Below are 17,881 nucleotides of genomic sequence, written 5' to 3'. Positions count from 1 at the left end.
ATATGGCACATTTTGTGCACATACACAGAATTACAGTTGATTATGTATTTCAGCCGATATCCAGTTGCATAAAAACCGCTACGAAAAAGCTACATAATACAAAAAAGCAATTTCCAGTTTGTAAATACGATACAACGAAATTAAATTATAACGCTATACAGAATTTGAACTAGAGATAACATAAAATAGTAATATACCGTTTCAAATAACATTCATATTTAGAGAGAATAAATTAAAATAATTTGCTTTTTTACAAGGATAACACAACCAACTATCTAGTTACGCAAGAACAATAAAATAAATTGACTAAAATATATACAAGGGATAGACAGGCTGCTTTCGAGTAAATAAATGAGATGAATACTGAGCATGTATAAATTGCTCAATTTCCATGTCAAGTCTTTATTTTGCGACGGTTAAAACAAGCGAAACAAGAATGAGCCCTAATGCTAAACTTTCTCTGGAGTAGCATATTAAAAAGAAAAGAAAAAACTAAAATATAAAAAAATGTATATAAAAAATAAGTTGCTGCTATACAAGCAAATATTAAACCATTTACAATTCAGTGACGGTTATTCCGCGAGAAGTAATAGCTATATAATAGAATCATTTCAAAATAAAGTTCTTAGAAGTGTTGTGAATGCATCCAGATACTATAGATACTGCTGTCACAGAGGATATTAGGAGATTCGCCACAAAACATGAAGAAAGACTCCACTCCCATGTTAACATTAAAGTGCTACAACTTTTACCGCAACACTAAACACTAAATACAAAACTAGGACACATACTCAATAGTTTAAAAAATCAGTGATCCTGTGTAGTTATATAGTAAGTGTACTAAATGGTAAAAACACTGAAAAATGCTACTAACTTTTACTTAATTAAATACTGAATATACCGGTCAACGGGTTGTCCTATACTCCTTCTTTCAAAAGGTTTTCCTTTGAAAGGAAAGGAAGGAAGGTTTCCATTTGAAAACATAAAAATATTGTTACCAAAATAAAGTGGAAACAAAAGTCAGTCAATTAAAGACTATATATTAATTATACAGTCTAATATTATATTATAAACTATAGTACTAACTAGAGCCAGTATAAATATTGATTTTCTTTTATCAAGTTTATCCCATCAATTTTATTCCTCAATTACCAAATTTTGTTGCTTAAATACGCAAAATGCATAAAGGCCCTCTGGAATAACGGAATAAAAATGTATATAAAAGTAATAAAGTAAAATAAAAGAAGTGTTGTGAATAAACCCAGATACTATAGATACTCCTGTCACAGAGAAAATTAGGAGATTCGCAACAAAACATGAGGAAAGACTCCACTCCCATGTAAACATTAAAGTGCAACAACTTTTACCGCAACACTAAACACTAAATACAGAACCAGGACACAGACACAAAAGAACAAAAAACCAGTGATCTTGTGTAGTTGTATAGTGAGTGTATTAAATGGTAAAAATACTGAAAAATGCTACTAACTTTTATTTAATTAAATACTGAATATACCGGTCAACGGGTTGTCCTATACTCCTTCTTTCAAAAGGTTTTCCTTTGAAAGGAAAGGAAGGAAGGTTTCCATTTGAAAACATAAAAATATTATTACCAAAATAAAGTGGAAACAAAAGTCAGTCAATTAAAGACTATATATTAATTATACAGTCTAATATTATATTATAAACTATAGTACTAACTAGAGCCAGTATAAATATTGATTTTCTTTTATCAAGTTTATCCCATCAATTTTATTCCTCAATTACCAAATTTTGTTGCTTAAATACGCAAAATGCATAAAAGCCCTCTGGAATAACGGAATAAAAATGTAGATAAAAGTAATAAAGTAAAATAAAAGAAGTGTTGTGAATGAACCCAGATACTATAGATACTGCTGTCACAGAGGAAATTAGGAGATTCGCAACAAAACATGAGGAAAGATTCCACTCCCATGTAAACATTAAAGTGCAACAACTTTTACCGCAACACTAAACACTAAATACATAACTAGGACACAGACTCAAAAGAACAAAAAACCAGTGATCTTGTGTAGTTGTATAGTAAGTGTATTAAATGGTAAAAATACTAAAAAATGCTACTAACTTTTATTTAATTAAATACTGAATATACCGGTCAACGGGTTGTCCTATATTCCTTCTTTCAAAAGGTTTTCCTTTGAAAGGAAAGGAAGGAAGGTTTCCATTTGAAAACATAAAAATATTATTACCAAAATAAAGTGGAAACAAAAGTCAGTCAATTAAAGACTATATATTAATTATACAGTCTAATATTATATTATAAACTATAGTACTAACTAGAGCCAGTATAAATATTGATTTTCTTTTATCAAGTTTATCCCATCAATTTTATTCCTCAATTACCAAATTTTGTTGCTTAAATACGCAAAATGCATAAAAGCCCTCTGGAATAACGGAATAAAAATGTAGATAAAAGTAATAAAGTAAAATAAAAGAAGTGTTGTGAATGAACCCAGATACTATAGATACTGCTGTCACAGAGGAAATTAGGAGATTCGCAACAAAACATGAGGAAAGATTCCACTCCCATGTAAACATAAAAGTGCAACAACTTTTACCGCAACACTAAACACTAAATACAGAACTAGGACACAGACTCAAAAGAACAGAAAACCAGTGATCTTGTGTAGTTGTATAGTGAGTGTATTAAATGGTAAAAATACTGAAAAATGATACTAACTTTTATTTAACGGGTTGTCCTATATTCCTTCTTTCAAAAGGTTTTTCTTTGAAAGGAAAGGAAGGAAGGTTTCCATTTGAAAACATAAAAATATTATTACCAAAATAAAGTGGAAACAAAAGTCAGTCAATTAAAGACTATATATTAATTATACAGTCTAATATTATATTATAAACTATAGTATTAAACAGAGCCAGTAAATATTGATTTTCTAATTTAAGTTTATCCCATCAATATCATCCCGCAATTAGAAAATATGGTTGCTTAAATACGCAAAATGCATAAAAGCCATCTGGAATAACGAAATAAAAATGTAGATAAAAGCAGTTATTTGCACACAACTCGTATTTGGGGGAAATAATGTTTTTAACAATGATTGAAATTTAAGTACACCCGAAATCAGTACTATGCAAACTTTAAAAAATATAATAACGCACTGAAATGATTATATAACACCGGATTAATCTCCACTTATGTTTCAAAGAACATAAATATCTGTCTTTCTATCCAAAATAGGAGTAAACTCAGGTCATCAAGATATTATTGCGTATAACGTATTGCCTATTGCAGTTTGTAAATTCGTATTAATATCAGGCAAAATATTCCTTGTCATTTTAGTCAGTGCGTTCGAACATGTAACTGAATCAATCTATAAAAGTCGTCCAGTTATCAAATGTCTGCAAAATTCTTCAAAATATTAGTCATAAAAATTACAGGTGATAAATCGCTAAACGATGTTTTCACTCTTTGTTTATTTTTATACATTTCAAATCACTTCTTGTTATTACTCTGATTGAAAATGTTGAAGCCAATAAATAGTCAGTCAGAAACAGATCACACATCAAGTCAATAAGTATATCTACCATTAATACTGTCGGACAGACTATACAGCACAGATGCAGTGTGGCCAACTCCAAAGAAGCCAACTAAATTTATTTCCAGCAGAACACTGCTATCAATAAAACCGGTAAATGTAATTATGTTTAAATGTATTTAGAAACCATACGTGTTTGAAATACTAACAACAAAATACCTCAGCTTCAATTATTTGAAATGCCAAAAAATTATATTTTCAAGAAATGATTGAATTACAAATACCAAATATCTATTTGAATTTCAAGTATGTATTTTAATTCCAAACATTTAAAATACTGCCCAGTCCTGAAACTAAATAACGATAGCGATAACTGAACACTGCCGTCAAAATTCAACAAATTTAATTAAAAGCGTTAAATGCATTTATGTTCAAATGTATTTTGAAGGCATAAATATTTGAAATACTAACTACAAACTACCTAAGCTTCAGATATTTGAAATATTAATTACAAATTACATTTTTAAGAAATTATTGAAATACCAATACCAAATAAGTGTAAAAGCGAACTTGATTTGTTTATATGACAGGTCAATTGAAAAATCCCCGGCCTGACACATAGATGGCGCTACTACAATTAAATCCATATTTTTTAAGTTAGCGCTAACTGTCAAAAGATGCGTGTATAAATTTGACAGATATCGGATCATTGGTTTGTGAATTATAGCACTTTGAGTGAAGCAACTTTTGTTATTGTGAAAAAAATTGATAAAAAAGAAATTTCGCGTGTTGATAACATATTGCTTTATAAAGGGACAAAATACAGTTGAAGCGAAAACTTGGCTTGATGCCGAGTTTCCGTACACTGCCCCAGGAAAATCAACCATCAAGGATTGATATGCTTGCAAAAGTTGGAGGGGTCGCTATAATTGGTGTATCATCCTTGAAGGGAATTATGTTGAATAAAATAAAAACTAATTTTTCGATGCCATTTCTGTAGTACAATTTGTCATTTGCTTCAAAATAGGTGATCACCTCTTCATTCGACGAAAATTTCTTCCCACTCAGCATTCTTTTGAGATCTGCGAACAGGAAATAGTCGCTGAGGGTCAGATCTAGAGAATACGGAGGATGAGGAAGCAATTCGAAGCCCAATTCATGGATTTATGCCATCGTTTTCACTGACTTGTGACACGGTGCATTGTCTTGATGAAGCAGCACTTCCTTTTTCTTCCATTGCGGCCATTTTTCGGCGATTTCGTCTTTCAAAAAGTCCAATAACGCTATGTAATAGTCGCTGTTGATGGTCCTTCCTTTTTAAAGGTAGCCAACGAATATTATTCTATGCACATCCCAAAATACAGACGTCATAACCTTTCCAGCTGACTGTTGCGTTTTCCCACGTTTTGGAGCGGGTTCGGCGTGTACAGTCCACTCAGATGACTGTCGATTGGACTTCGGAGTGAAATAATGGAGAATGAGGATCCATTGTCACATATCGATGCAAAACCTCGGATTTATTACGCTTAATCATCTTCAAACACTGCTCCGAATTATCAACTCGTCGTTGTTTTTGGTAAAAGTGAGCTCGCGCGGCACCCACTTTACACAGGGCATTATCATACCCAAACATTCGTGAATGATATGATGTACACGTTCAGTTGATATCTTTAGAGGGTCTGCTATTTCATTCAGTTTCAATTTACGGTCATTCACAATCATTTTGTGGATTTTCTAAATGTTTTCATGGGCAACAACCTCTTTCGAGTGTCCACTGCGTTCACCGTCATCGGTACTCATTTCACCACGTCTAAACTTAGCCTACCAATCTTTGATGGTTGATTTTCCTAGGCCAGTGTATGGAAACTCAGCATCAAGGCAAGTTTTTGCTTCAACTGTATTTTTTTCCTTCAAAAAGCCATATTTTATCAACATGCGAAATTCCTTTTTATCCATTTCTTCACACTAACAAAAGTTGCTTCACTCAAAATGCCATAATTCACAAACTAATGATCCGACAGCTGTCAAATTAAAACACGCATTTTTTGAGGGTTTGGGTTAGCTAAAAAACATATGGATTTAATTCTAGTAGCGCTTTGATATAAGTGTTATGTATATAAAAAAGTACATTTTTAACTTCAGCAATGTCATTGCAAATTGATTTCTCAGATACTGTTTGTTTGTTGTTTGTTTTATTAAATTGTTTTATTAAATATAATCTGCACTTTACGCCCTTGGTTTAACAATAAGCCTACATATGCATTTGTACTTTAATTGCAAGTAATTCAAGTATTGCCCAGTCCTGACGCTGGACCACGATAACTCTAGTTTAAGCGCAGTGGAAATGAATATTATTTGTCTTAATTTGTACGTCCTTTCGAACGGAAACTTCCTGAAATGCAAGCGCCTATTTAACCGGTTCGCTTTTTCCGCGGACTTAATCTAATTTTAAACAGGTATTTCGAAAACGCCACTCAAACGAAGGTAAATAAACGAATGCCGCGTACAGCGTATTCATGTGCGTTTGTTTTTTATCTCTCTTTGCTTCGAAAACTGTGAGGCGGCCGCATGAAAAGAATTTATATCGTTAATGTTGTCCCACATAGCGGCGGCCTACTGCGTTTTAAAAGCGCCGAGTGGATTTTCTAGTGTCAAAGCGAACTTGATTATCATTGGGGCTTAATTAAACTTTAACGAATAACATTGGCGGCGTTGGAGTAGTCGTTTGGCGATTCAGGAATTTTATATAACGTTGCCATACTGCCAAATAAATGGATTTTTTTACTCTTTGTGATTCCACAATCTGCCCTATAGGTAATACGTATTTCTTATATCTATATTATATTTATATGGCATGTAGAAAATCACTTCATTAAGCAATCTTCTGTATAAAATATTATATTAATTAATTAGTCTTATTCTAATGCTTATTCTAAAGTCTACATATGTCCAGTAATTACACCAGGTGGTGTTAAATGTTTTAGTCTACGTACTTCACTATCACGTCGCATATTTAGCTGATTAGCGGGTACATTGGGATGCACCGACACTCTTTCGAAGTACTTCACACAAACACGTTGAATTACACTCGTTGAAGGTTCTAGAGGAATATCGCGTTTATCACTTTATTTGAAATATAGTACGGAGCATCAACAATGGCACGCAAAACCTTATTTTGGAACCGTTGAATGATGAATATATTAGATTTGATAGCGGTGCCCTATAGTTGGATTCCATATGACCAAATACGCTTGAGTATAGACTCATACAGCAATACCTTATTATCTAATGATAACTTGGATTTGCGCCCGATGAGCCAATACATTTGATATAATTTCAGTCGAAGTTGTTTTCGTTTAGAGAGTATGTGCTTCTTCCAGGTTAGCCGTCGATCTAAGTGCATACCAAGATATTTAAATAGCTCTGCTTGGGGGAGTTGACGATGATTGATATTCACTAGTGGACATGTTCTTCTACGTAGGGTAAACGTTACATGGGTGGATTTTGTTTCATTGACTTTAATGCGCCATGTCTTCAACCATAATTGTATTTGATCCAGGTGGATTTGTAGGTTTATTGATACTGTGACTGGATCTTCATGGGATGCCAAGATTGCTGTGTCGTCTGAGTATGTTGCTGCAGTAGTTATTTTTGTGGTGGACAGATCGGCCGTATACAGAAGATATAGTACTGGACCCAGTACACTACCTTGCGGAACTTCTGAATATATGGAATTTAATTCGGTATGTTCATCGCCTTGATTTACAATAAAATGTCTATCAGTGAGATACGATTTTAGTAACTGATAGTCCGGATGAGGGAGAAGTTTCTTTAGATTAACCTTCAAGGCCATATGCCATATTGTGTCAAAAGCCTGAGATATATCTAGAAAAGCAGCCGAACAATATCTTTTGGCATTTAGGTCAGTGTTTATTTTGTTTACAAGTCTGTACACTTGCTCTATAGTCCCATGCTTATTGCGAAACCCAAACTGATGTTCTGGAATAATTTTTCTTTTTTCTATTATATAGTTTAGTTAGTTAAGTCGGTTAATATGTACACAAAAGCATCGGTTTATAATATTAATAATACGTATTACTAGTTGTCTATTTAACATTATCTACGCTAATTTTAGTAGTACATGAAGTGGACGTGTAATCTATTCAAAATAACAGTGAACTCACGTCATCAATATGCTTAATGTTTCTGTCGCAAACTGAAAATTCGTTTTAGAATCAGACAACATTTTTCTTCTCACTTTATTCTAATTAAAAATAATCACGACGCTGTCTGATACCTTCGAACCTGTAATCGTTCACAATATCATTTTAAATACTACCAATCTCTTTGAAGTCGGTACCGAGCAATAAATAAGATTTGTTTTGTTCGTAATTTAATTTTAAGAACCCAACCGAATCCAGTTATATTAATTTAGATTCGTTTTGATAGTAATTTAATTTTTTGTATATATCACAAAATTATATTATTATTTTTATATTGCTTGGGCTCGGCACCGACTTCAAAGTTGTCAGTTGGTAGTAGTTAAAATAATAGTGTAAATAGACAAATAGGTTTAGGTAAGTATTAAGCTAAATTGTGTGTATGTAGTAGAATATAAAATACACGTAGTAGATAGATTAAATAAGGTTTTTGTTTATTTTTATTTAGTTATTATAACGATTATTATGTACATATTTTATTTTAAAATGTTTCATTATTGTATAACTTTCAGTGAGTTTTTTTGCAGTCGGCTCAATTTGTTAAAAAAAATTATGTTTCTCTTTTTAGATTTAGTTATTTACTAAATATATTACGCAGTTACACCATATAAGCACTTGTCTACAATGTTTCTACGAGGTCTGATATGCTATAGTTAGAGCTCAAAAATCAAACTGAATGGCTTTTGCACTGAACCACTTCCGATTTTCCGTCACATCAGCTCAGCAATAATATTATGTACAAATATCTGATTATTTTGGATAAAAAACATGTGAAAACTTTGTACGTACCTTTAAAATTTGAGAGTTTCCCTCGATTTCCCCACTTCTCCCTTCATAAACTGAGTTGGTTCCAGTGGGACTACCTCGGAAATGCACTCTCTCGAATAAGAAAATAATTTTGAAAATCGGTCCATTATTTATGGAGAAATCGGCGAACATACATTTAAAAAATATATATACAGCCGAACATAGATTTTTTTGCTCTGACCTAAAACCAGGCAGTGCATGACGCATACCCAGTCGTGGAGAAATGCCCTGGAGTGTCAAGTTGGACCGGGTTATGAGGGGCTGCCTCTGGGCTTAGCAATACACTAAACCGAAACCGCCTCACAGTTGACCCCTGTCGATCGCTACTGCTACTGCATTAAATTTGGAGATATGGCACCCGTTGATCGGGCAGCCGTTATTGGGTATGAGGAGCCGGCGATTCTATTGATTCGCGCTATTGATTCAGTTAACATACGACTGGATACGTATGAGTGCAAAAGTTATGACTGCAGCGACAGATGAGGTCGTTTCAGCCTGGAAAAAGGGGAGAGGTTAGCGGTGACGCGGTACTAAGCTCTCAACATGTCGATCAGCTCGCGAACAAGCGCGTTTTCAGAATAATTTAAGCTGAGTTGTTGTTTGTGGAATGATTGAGATATGAAGTGCTTGATTTCTGGAGTGTCAGTTTCCCTATGAATTTGATTATTTCTGACAAACCACGGAGCGTTTAATATTCTCCTGAGAAGCTTATTTCGGAAAACTTGAAACCGTTTGACCTGGTTGGGTGTAACAAATTTGAAGTAGACATTAGATCCGTAGATGAGTACGGACCGAATTAACATCTTATAAAATATGCATTTGATAGAGATGGAAAGTCTGCTAGAAGACCAGTTCAGAGATGATAGCAGGTTTGCTATCCCCAAACCTTTCTGGATTGCTTTCTGGTTTTGGGAATGCCAACCGAGCCGTCGGTCAAAGTGGAGACCTAGATACGTGACGTAATCCATACATGCGACGCGCAGTACGTAACGCTTCTTATGGAATATGATTTTTGAATGCCTAGGTTTTCAGGGGATTGATTTGCAGAATTTGAACATAGAACCTCCCCCTTTTTCGAAGTCGGTTAAAACTTAAAACACAATTCACAATATTTCAAGAAATAATTGACAACTGTAGTACATGGAAAGAGAGAAACGTACCGAGTCTTTTATTGATATTACCGCAAAATGTATTTGAAGCGAGATAGGGAACTATATAACAAAACAACGAGTAGTCCCAATGAAACAGGTTAATTACCCATCTGGGCTTAATAACAAACAATATGATCTAGTTGTTATGGCGAACTGCAAGGCACACACAGACTTGTTTATCTCCGCTATTAACTCAATCTCGACTGAATGAAGTATGCGACAGTACGGCATGTACTCTACCCGCTAACATTTTCATCAATTAACGTAACGTCGTTTGAACGTGATTTGATTACCGACGATGACAATACGGAAAATTCGTGGGATGTTACGAATTTTAAGCACAAGGATATTCGCCGGGAGCAATCCGAATATAGTAGACGGTCGAAGAACAGAAACAACGCAACGCATTTCGACAAAGTTACGTCGAACGTAGGCGTGGGATTTTAATTAAGAAATGTGTTGCTAAAACGACGTATTATCATCGCTAGCGCTGTTTATCTCAAAGCCGGCTGTTATTAACCGACAGTTCGTGCGTTCATCAAGCCTGTTCTACATATTATTAGAACAGAAGTAATCCGTTCTAATCGGTTTCTTTAGATTTAAAAGGTATTTTGTTAATATGTTTTCAATCAAATTTTATCAAATGTAAGATATACTCTTATTTATAATACAAATATTTAACGAGACATTATTCTGGCGATGTAAATTATATTTATCTATGTTATCCTGTGTTGGGTTTCAACAGAATCATCGTGAATCATGTGACATAGGCATTTCACCAAAACAATATAATGAAAATTGTTCTTAAAATGAGTAAAAAACGGAGTGCTTTCCAACCATTACGTTCGTCGTGTCTGAACTAAATCGAAACATGTTATTATTTAGAAGCATTTTATTTAGACCAGTTATAAAGTCTTGTAGCAGTTCCTGATTAACACTTCTACCATATCCCGATAGAAACGATCCATCTTATTGGTAATGTTCTATTGGTGTGTTTCAGTTCAAATAATTTTACGCACTTGTTTTATTTAACAGGAAACCTACTCTACAACAAACGAAGCTAAAATGATTCCCAAGAAAGGAGCAAGATCATCTCCATCTGATTATAGGCCCATCAGCCTTCTCAGTACCATTTCGAAGCTTGCTGAGAGGGTAATACTCCACGCTCTCAACTATTTCATTAAGAAAAACATCATTCCTGACGAACAATTCGACTTTCGTGCTCACCATTCATCCGTCCATCAGGCCGCACACATCCATCACGCTCTTGACCAACGTAAAAAGCTTGAAGCAATCCTCCTGGACCAAACTAAAGCTATCGACAAAATCTGGCACGACTGTTTGATCGCAAAATGCATGCGGTTAGGCTTCCCAGAAAACCTAACCGCTATCCATCGAATATATCCAGGTCAAGATCAAGAAAACACTCTCCAGTCGAGAGTAGTTCCCTGCTGGCACCAGCCTTATTTAATCTCTCTCATTTCAGATCTGGCGAGAAAAGAGCACGTTGACGTCGCGTTTTACGCTCCGACAAAATAGGATTTCTTGAACCAATCTTCTCAACCACCAGCAAGAACCCCAGGGAGAAGCTTCATCTATAAAACACGATGCACCGACAAAGAGAATCAGATTCTGCAAGATGATTTGGTAGAAAAAGTTACTAGAGTTTCGAAGTATGTAGCGAAGTTTTGCAACTAAGAAGAACAACACAATTAACTACAAAAGTTACAAAATAATTACAAGAAAATTGAATAAAGAATTAAGAACTAAAAAAAAGTATGAAGAATGAATCACAACAGTGGAGTTCTTATCGTGTGTATAATAATTCCGATGGGTCCGATGAATCAGTATTATCCAAAACCAGGCATACGATATAGTAAGTCAGTTCCATCTAATTCATAATTCTTTTCATCAGTATGGATTTAACATGTTTAAATTATATATATATATATATATATATTGTTTTTAATTGGAACATTGTTTTCTCTCCTTAGCAATTCAACATAAACAAACATCATTATTGCAAAGAATCTGTAGAAAATTCCATTGTGTCTAATGCACCACTGTTGTTTCTTTATTATCTATATCAAATCATTCGGAGTGACCCCTCCTATGCATGTCTTCCACAAGAGCATTAGGCGTAGCACCTCTTAAATCACTCCCGACAACACACAGAAAGAATGATTTACTACACGCCCTGTATTCGTAACGCGCTTCGACCATCGATACAACGGCCTACATGTCCATATTTTTTCACTTTTTCCCCCATGAGACTTTCTCCGCTACATAGCCGGTGTCAACAGACCAAAAGCAATAACGCTAGACCGCGCTAAGACGCGCCACCATGTGTTGCCCCGAGCTTTGTTTCCTCCTTTATTAATAATGGAAAGTCTCGGAAAGATTTATGGGCTTATTGACGACCGGTCTGGCTCTTCCAGACAGTTTCACGATACGTCACGTTGTTTTTCCTTAAAAAATGATATATGATGGAAGAAACGTTTTACTTTTAAAAAATAAAGTTTAATATTGGTTTGAATTTGAAACGAATATCGAGTGCTGACAAAAATTTCAGTAATAACTGGTTCAACATTCTGTTTTCTTGTTATTTTTTGAATTACCCTTAGCATTTCAATAATCTGTCCTATAAGCAATAAACACCTTTTACGATAATTATTATATACGTCAGTAAATTATCTAATGTATAAAATATATGATTCTAAATATTGTTCTCTAGTCTACACACCAAGGATAATGTTGGTCAGCGAGAAAATTACCATATTTGGATATTTAAAAAAAATACATCGATAAATTGCAAAAAAATATAGAAGTATTAAAATGAACTAAACCTTTACAATTCAGTATCATTTTAAAAGATATTCAACATAAGGAAAAGATTTTCAAAATATTTAAGAAATATCATATACTCGTATACAATATTTTTGAAAAAATATCTCGGCTAAAAAATATCAATAAAACGATATCTTTTCGGTTTTGGATTATACTTGTTATGTGTTCTAGAGGCATATCACATTATATTTCTTCATTAGAAACGTAGCATATAGTATCGAGTATGGCACCCAACCCTTCGTTTTGGAATCGTTCAATGATGGCTATAGTTGATTTGCTAAAAGTACCTCATAATATAGTTGGATTTCATAGGTCCAAATAGGGCCAAGTATTAATTTCTGTAGCAATATATTGTTATCTAAAAATAACTATTATACTTTTGTCTAAAAAGTATAATCTTCCACGTTAATATATTTAGCATCCCCCAAGTGGAGAGTTAGAAAAGCAAATTACGCATTTATTGCGCTAAAAATATTTACATTATGTATTATTATGTCAAATATTTCTATAATAATATTCATGTCATGCCTTTACTTCTCATTAAATGAAATTTTGCTGAAGTGGAAATAAAACAAGACAAAAGGAAACTATCACGAGATATAAGACTGTGTTTGAGTGGACAATTAATATCTAAAAAAAATATAAATAATATAAAGAGCAATAACACAAAGTGAAAAAGAGCTACTTGAATTCAATTGATGAACTCAAAATCAATTCTTCGACTTTCACGAGCACCGTCACCACTTAATCTGGTGTGCCTATTTTTTTGATTGACTTGATTTCGCAAGTTGCAAAATTAAAACAATATTCATTCAAACATAAGTTAATGTTCAGGTAACTTAAACCAAGGAAAATATTTCCAACAATTATGTTGCCGTACAAATGGTGACAAATTAAAATGTTTAGTTAATTTTCATGCTGAAGGATCGCCTGTTATTGTAAATCTCAACGGGATCCAGTTGGAGTGATTGCAACAGTTCAAGTACTTGGGACCAATAATATAGGAGAAGAAAGTGACATCTACGGCCGAAGCGAACCAGACCAGAAAAAACTATTAACTTGTTCAGGTAACAGTAAAACTATATCAATTTGATATTTTATTATTACTCAATTATTATCTTTAATGTCTTTATGATAACTTAAATCTAGGTATATAACTAGGAGGACCCATCGGCCCTATCTTAGTCTCTGGTGAAATAATGTTTATACATGTCACCGCTGTAATTTTTATTATATGCACCTCACTTCACAACACTGCACAAGATCAAATGGTTTGGTTCTTTAGAGTCTGTGTCCTACTCTGGTGGTAACCAAAAGTTGCAATACTTGCCCTCATGCCCCCTCGCAATTCTCTTGATTTCTTGACTGACTGTAGGTATCTGAAGGTTTCGATGTAGGTAATCAGCCCTGTAGTATTTGGGTGTGCCAACAATACTTCTCAGAACTTTGTTCTGAAATTTTTGCATTTTGTTTGTTACTCTTTGCAAAACATCTCCATAAGTGAACCCCGTATGACCACATATATTTCAGTATTTGCTTATATAATAGCAACTTACTATGTACTGATAATTGTGATTTTCTACCAGTTAGCCAATACATTTTCCTATATTTCAATTCCAGTTCTTTTCTCTTCTTCTTTATATGTTCTTTCCAGCAAAGTTTTGTATCATGATTCATTCCGAGATATTTAACGTTGTTGCTATATGGAATGTGTGTCCAAATATTCATATTTTATTAGTTTTATAGTTTAATTATTTATATTGTATTTATATTTCACTATTGTCTCCGACAGCTACAATCGTAGTATAATCAGCAAATGTAGCCATCTTAATATTCTCCATCTGTGATATATCACAAGTGTAGAGTAGATAAAGCATTGGCCCCAGTACACTTCCTTGTGGTATACCTGCTTTAGCTTCTTTTATTATAGAAATTTAATATGTTAATAAACATATTGTAGAAAATAGTTAGAATTTTTTTTTATAGAAAAAGGCTTCTGACTTGAAAAACTTCTTAACCTGCGGTAGTAATTAAAATATTTTAAAAGTTTTAAGATTAATGTTAAATTTAATAACATTTAAAGACAAATGTGATATTTAAACACCAAATTTTTGAGACTGTTCCGTAAAATAATATCAATTTGATATGTTAATAAACATATTGTAGGAAATGGTTAGTAAGCATATTATTTTCCAATCAAAAAAAGACTTCTGACCAGAAAAACCTCTCAACTTGTTCGGTAATAATTAGAATATTTTAAATCTTAAAATTATAGTGAACGTTTAAGATAATTTAAAGACAAATGTGATATTTAAACGGTACAAAGACAAAGTTTTCGAGATTGTTCAGTAAATCAAATTCATAACTTAATGTTTTACATCTTTTTTAATTTATCCTTCTTGATACTCGGCCTTTAAATTATACCAGATATTAAAGAATATTTATTGCTGAACTAACATTTTAATTAAAGAAAATTCGAAGCACGTGAACTCAAAAAAGTTAAGGCGACTTGAAAACAATGAGATATTAAACCCAAACATCAAAAGAATCTACTTTTAACGTCGTATATAATGGCGGGTCCAGCGACGACCACTTCACCACAACATCAGGGAAAACCCATTTAACACCACGAGCTCTTGGCCGGACGCTAAATTGCGATTTTCCGAAGACGTTCCCCTGTCGCGGAACTGACGGGGCGCCCCATTAAGGTTTCCAGCACCCCAGGGGGGCTGGGGAGTTCCTTGAAATTAAGGGATGACTCACGGCGCGGAAAACTTCTTGGAACAGCGTTTATTTTTGAATTAGTGCCAAAAGGACCTTTTGTTGCCAACCGGCCAGAGCCGATTCGAGTTCGGCGAAGAGAAAAAAAGGGGTTGGGGGGGGGGGGTGGGGGCGGTGGTGTCGGGGTCTAAATTCGGTTGAAAAAAATTAGTGGAACGATAATTTTTTGTCTGCGTCAACGGGGATTTCTGGGTCTAGTTGGTGGCGGTCGGGAATTGTCTTAAATTAGAATTTAAAGCTTATCTGGGGGTTTTTGAAAATATATCGCGAGGGTTTTCGTTCTCTTATTAATTTATTCGATATAATTTCTCTTTTATATGCGCATTAAGGGGAATTTATACTTCTTACAAGATAATTAATTGGGTTTCGTTGGTTTAATTTAATTTTTTCTTTTTCTTTCGAGTTTATTTCTTGCTTACATTGAATTTTAACAGCGCATAATCTTCTAACATATAAAAATTCAAATGTTTATGAATATATTGTTAATAGTGTACACGGTTTTAAATTTGGTCTAACTGAATCTAAAAATTACCGCAAACATAGTTCACCTTACTCGCCAGATACAGTTCCCTCTTATTTTTGATTCCCAAATTCTCACAACCCCAAAAATTCTTTTATAAAAAAACGAGGAAGAAACGACTGAGAGGAAAATTGCATTTAATCAACATCCTAGACTGGTATTTGAATATCCAATAATAAATGCTATAATTTGTAATATATAATTAATTTAATTTTACAGTTAATGTTTAGTTTTATTTTCGATTATTTAAACAGGCGTTTGGAGATATCCAATCATCGTTAGTTAGTTAGTGACTATAGTGGTATAAAATTTTTGAAATAAGCTGCCATTCTGTCGTATAATAAAGAAAGCCAGATTATTCCTAGAATATTTAACTGTGTATGTAAGAGTACTACTAGAGAAACTACAGTCAAAAATAAAGACTTTCTCTCACTTTTATCGAAAAATCCATGAAAACCATCTAATCAAAAATCAAAAAATCTCTTGGAGTTGCTGTTATAACTGGAAGAATTTTTACAGTAACTGTCCGAAAAGTGTTTCAAGTTAATAACATTTATTTTTAATGCCGTGTTACGTCTACACTACTTCCCTAGCTCTTGCAAAGTGCCGAAATTATTATGATTCTCAAACCAGACAACAATCGATCAACTGCACAGAGTAACTGCGGCTATTGAAAGAGCGTTTGAGGAAAAGAAATACTGCCATGCAGTATTCCTGGATGTCTCACAAGCTATTGATCGGGTTTGGCATTTGGGACTAATCTGTAAGATGAGCAAATTGTTACCGCGTAACTATTGTCAATTGCTGGAGTCATATCTTTTCGAAAGAAAATTTAGAGAATCGCACGAAATGGTGTTCTCGACATTTAAAACTATTTCGACTGGAGTTCCACAAGGTAGCGTCTTACGACTTCTCCTATATCTGCTCTACACTGTTGACAATCCAACCACAATAAAACACTACTTGGAAGTTTTGCTGACGACACAATTATTATGGCAAAAGATATATCTCTGCCTAGGGCAATAGAAAAAATGCAAGTGGCAGTCAACAAAATCTACAAATGGACGAAAGATTGGAAAATTCAACTTAATAACTCCAAGTCTGTCCACGTTAATTTTGCATTAAGGAGAAATAATAAAAACTTAATTATATCACTCAATGGATGCCCGATTCCTCAAGCAGAATCAGCTAAATACCTTGGAATCCATCTTGACGGTAGATTAAATTGGAAACATCACGTTAGACAAAAAGCAAAACACATTAGAACCAAAATAAAACAACTATACTGGTTAATCGGAAGATACTGTCAACTTGTTCTAAAATCAAAGAGGTTGATCTACAATACAATTATAAATCCAAATTGGACCTATGGGGGGGTGCAAATATGGGGTTGCACTAAAAATTCAAATCAACTAGTCACACAACGCTGTCAAAACAAGGTTCTTCGATTGATTACCAATGCCTATTGCTACGTAACCAAGGAAGGACTGCACGATGACCTGGAAATCAAATGGATTTGCGAAGTTATCCAAGATTTCCGCTTGAAACACGAAAGACAATTACCAAATCATACTAACGTCTAAGCAATACAACTGCCGGACAGCGCGCAGGATGTCAGGAGAACCATAAGAACTTATATAAATTATATACCTTTAGTATAAACTATAGCTATAAGTTATTATAATTTTATAATTGAGGAATACATATTGATTTATTTTCTCGTATTTGTCTTACTTGTGAACTAATCCAAGTACATAGGAAAAGCAGTAATAAATTAATTGTAAAATAAGATTGTACTAAGCGTATCTAATAAAAATGTTATATAAAAAAAACCTGGGCAAAAGTTAAAAAATATTTGGCTCATATCATCTAAAAGTCTGTCACCTGTGATATCCAAGGATTTTGAGAAACTACACATCAAGACACTTAAATATAATTTGGTTTGCGTAACAAACACGGAACATTAGAGTAAGTTCACACATTGGCCAATCTAATAAATAAAAAGGACAGAATAAATAAAAT

At 33.7% G+C, this 17,881-nt stretch overlaps 1 protein-coding gene across 1 annotated transcript in view; it reads right to left on the bottom strand.

The window, feature by feature from the left end:
* The window catches only part of LOC143204904 (amyloid-beta-like protein), a 299,874-nt gene that overhangs the window by 239,118 nt on the left and 42,875 nt on the right, over positions 1-17,881 (bottom strand). The gene's annotated exons all lie outside the window — the stretch shown is intronic.

Source organism: Rhynchophorus ferrugineus, unplaced genomic scaffold (assembly GCF_030347505.1).
Source record: "Rhynchophorus ferrugineus isolate W39M unplaced genomic scaffold, kcgeb_rfMv2 rfM11, whole genome shotgun sequence".
Taxonomy (NCBI): Eukaryota; Metazoa; Arthropoda; class Insecta; order Coleoptera; family Curculionidae; genus Rhynchophorus; species Rhynchophorus ferrugineus.
The sequence above is the reverse complement of the archived record's forward strand: the minus strand, read 5'-3'. Positions and strand labels throughout refer to the sequence as shown.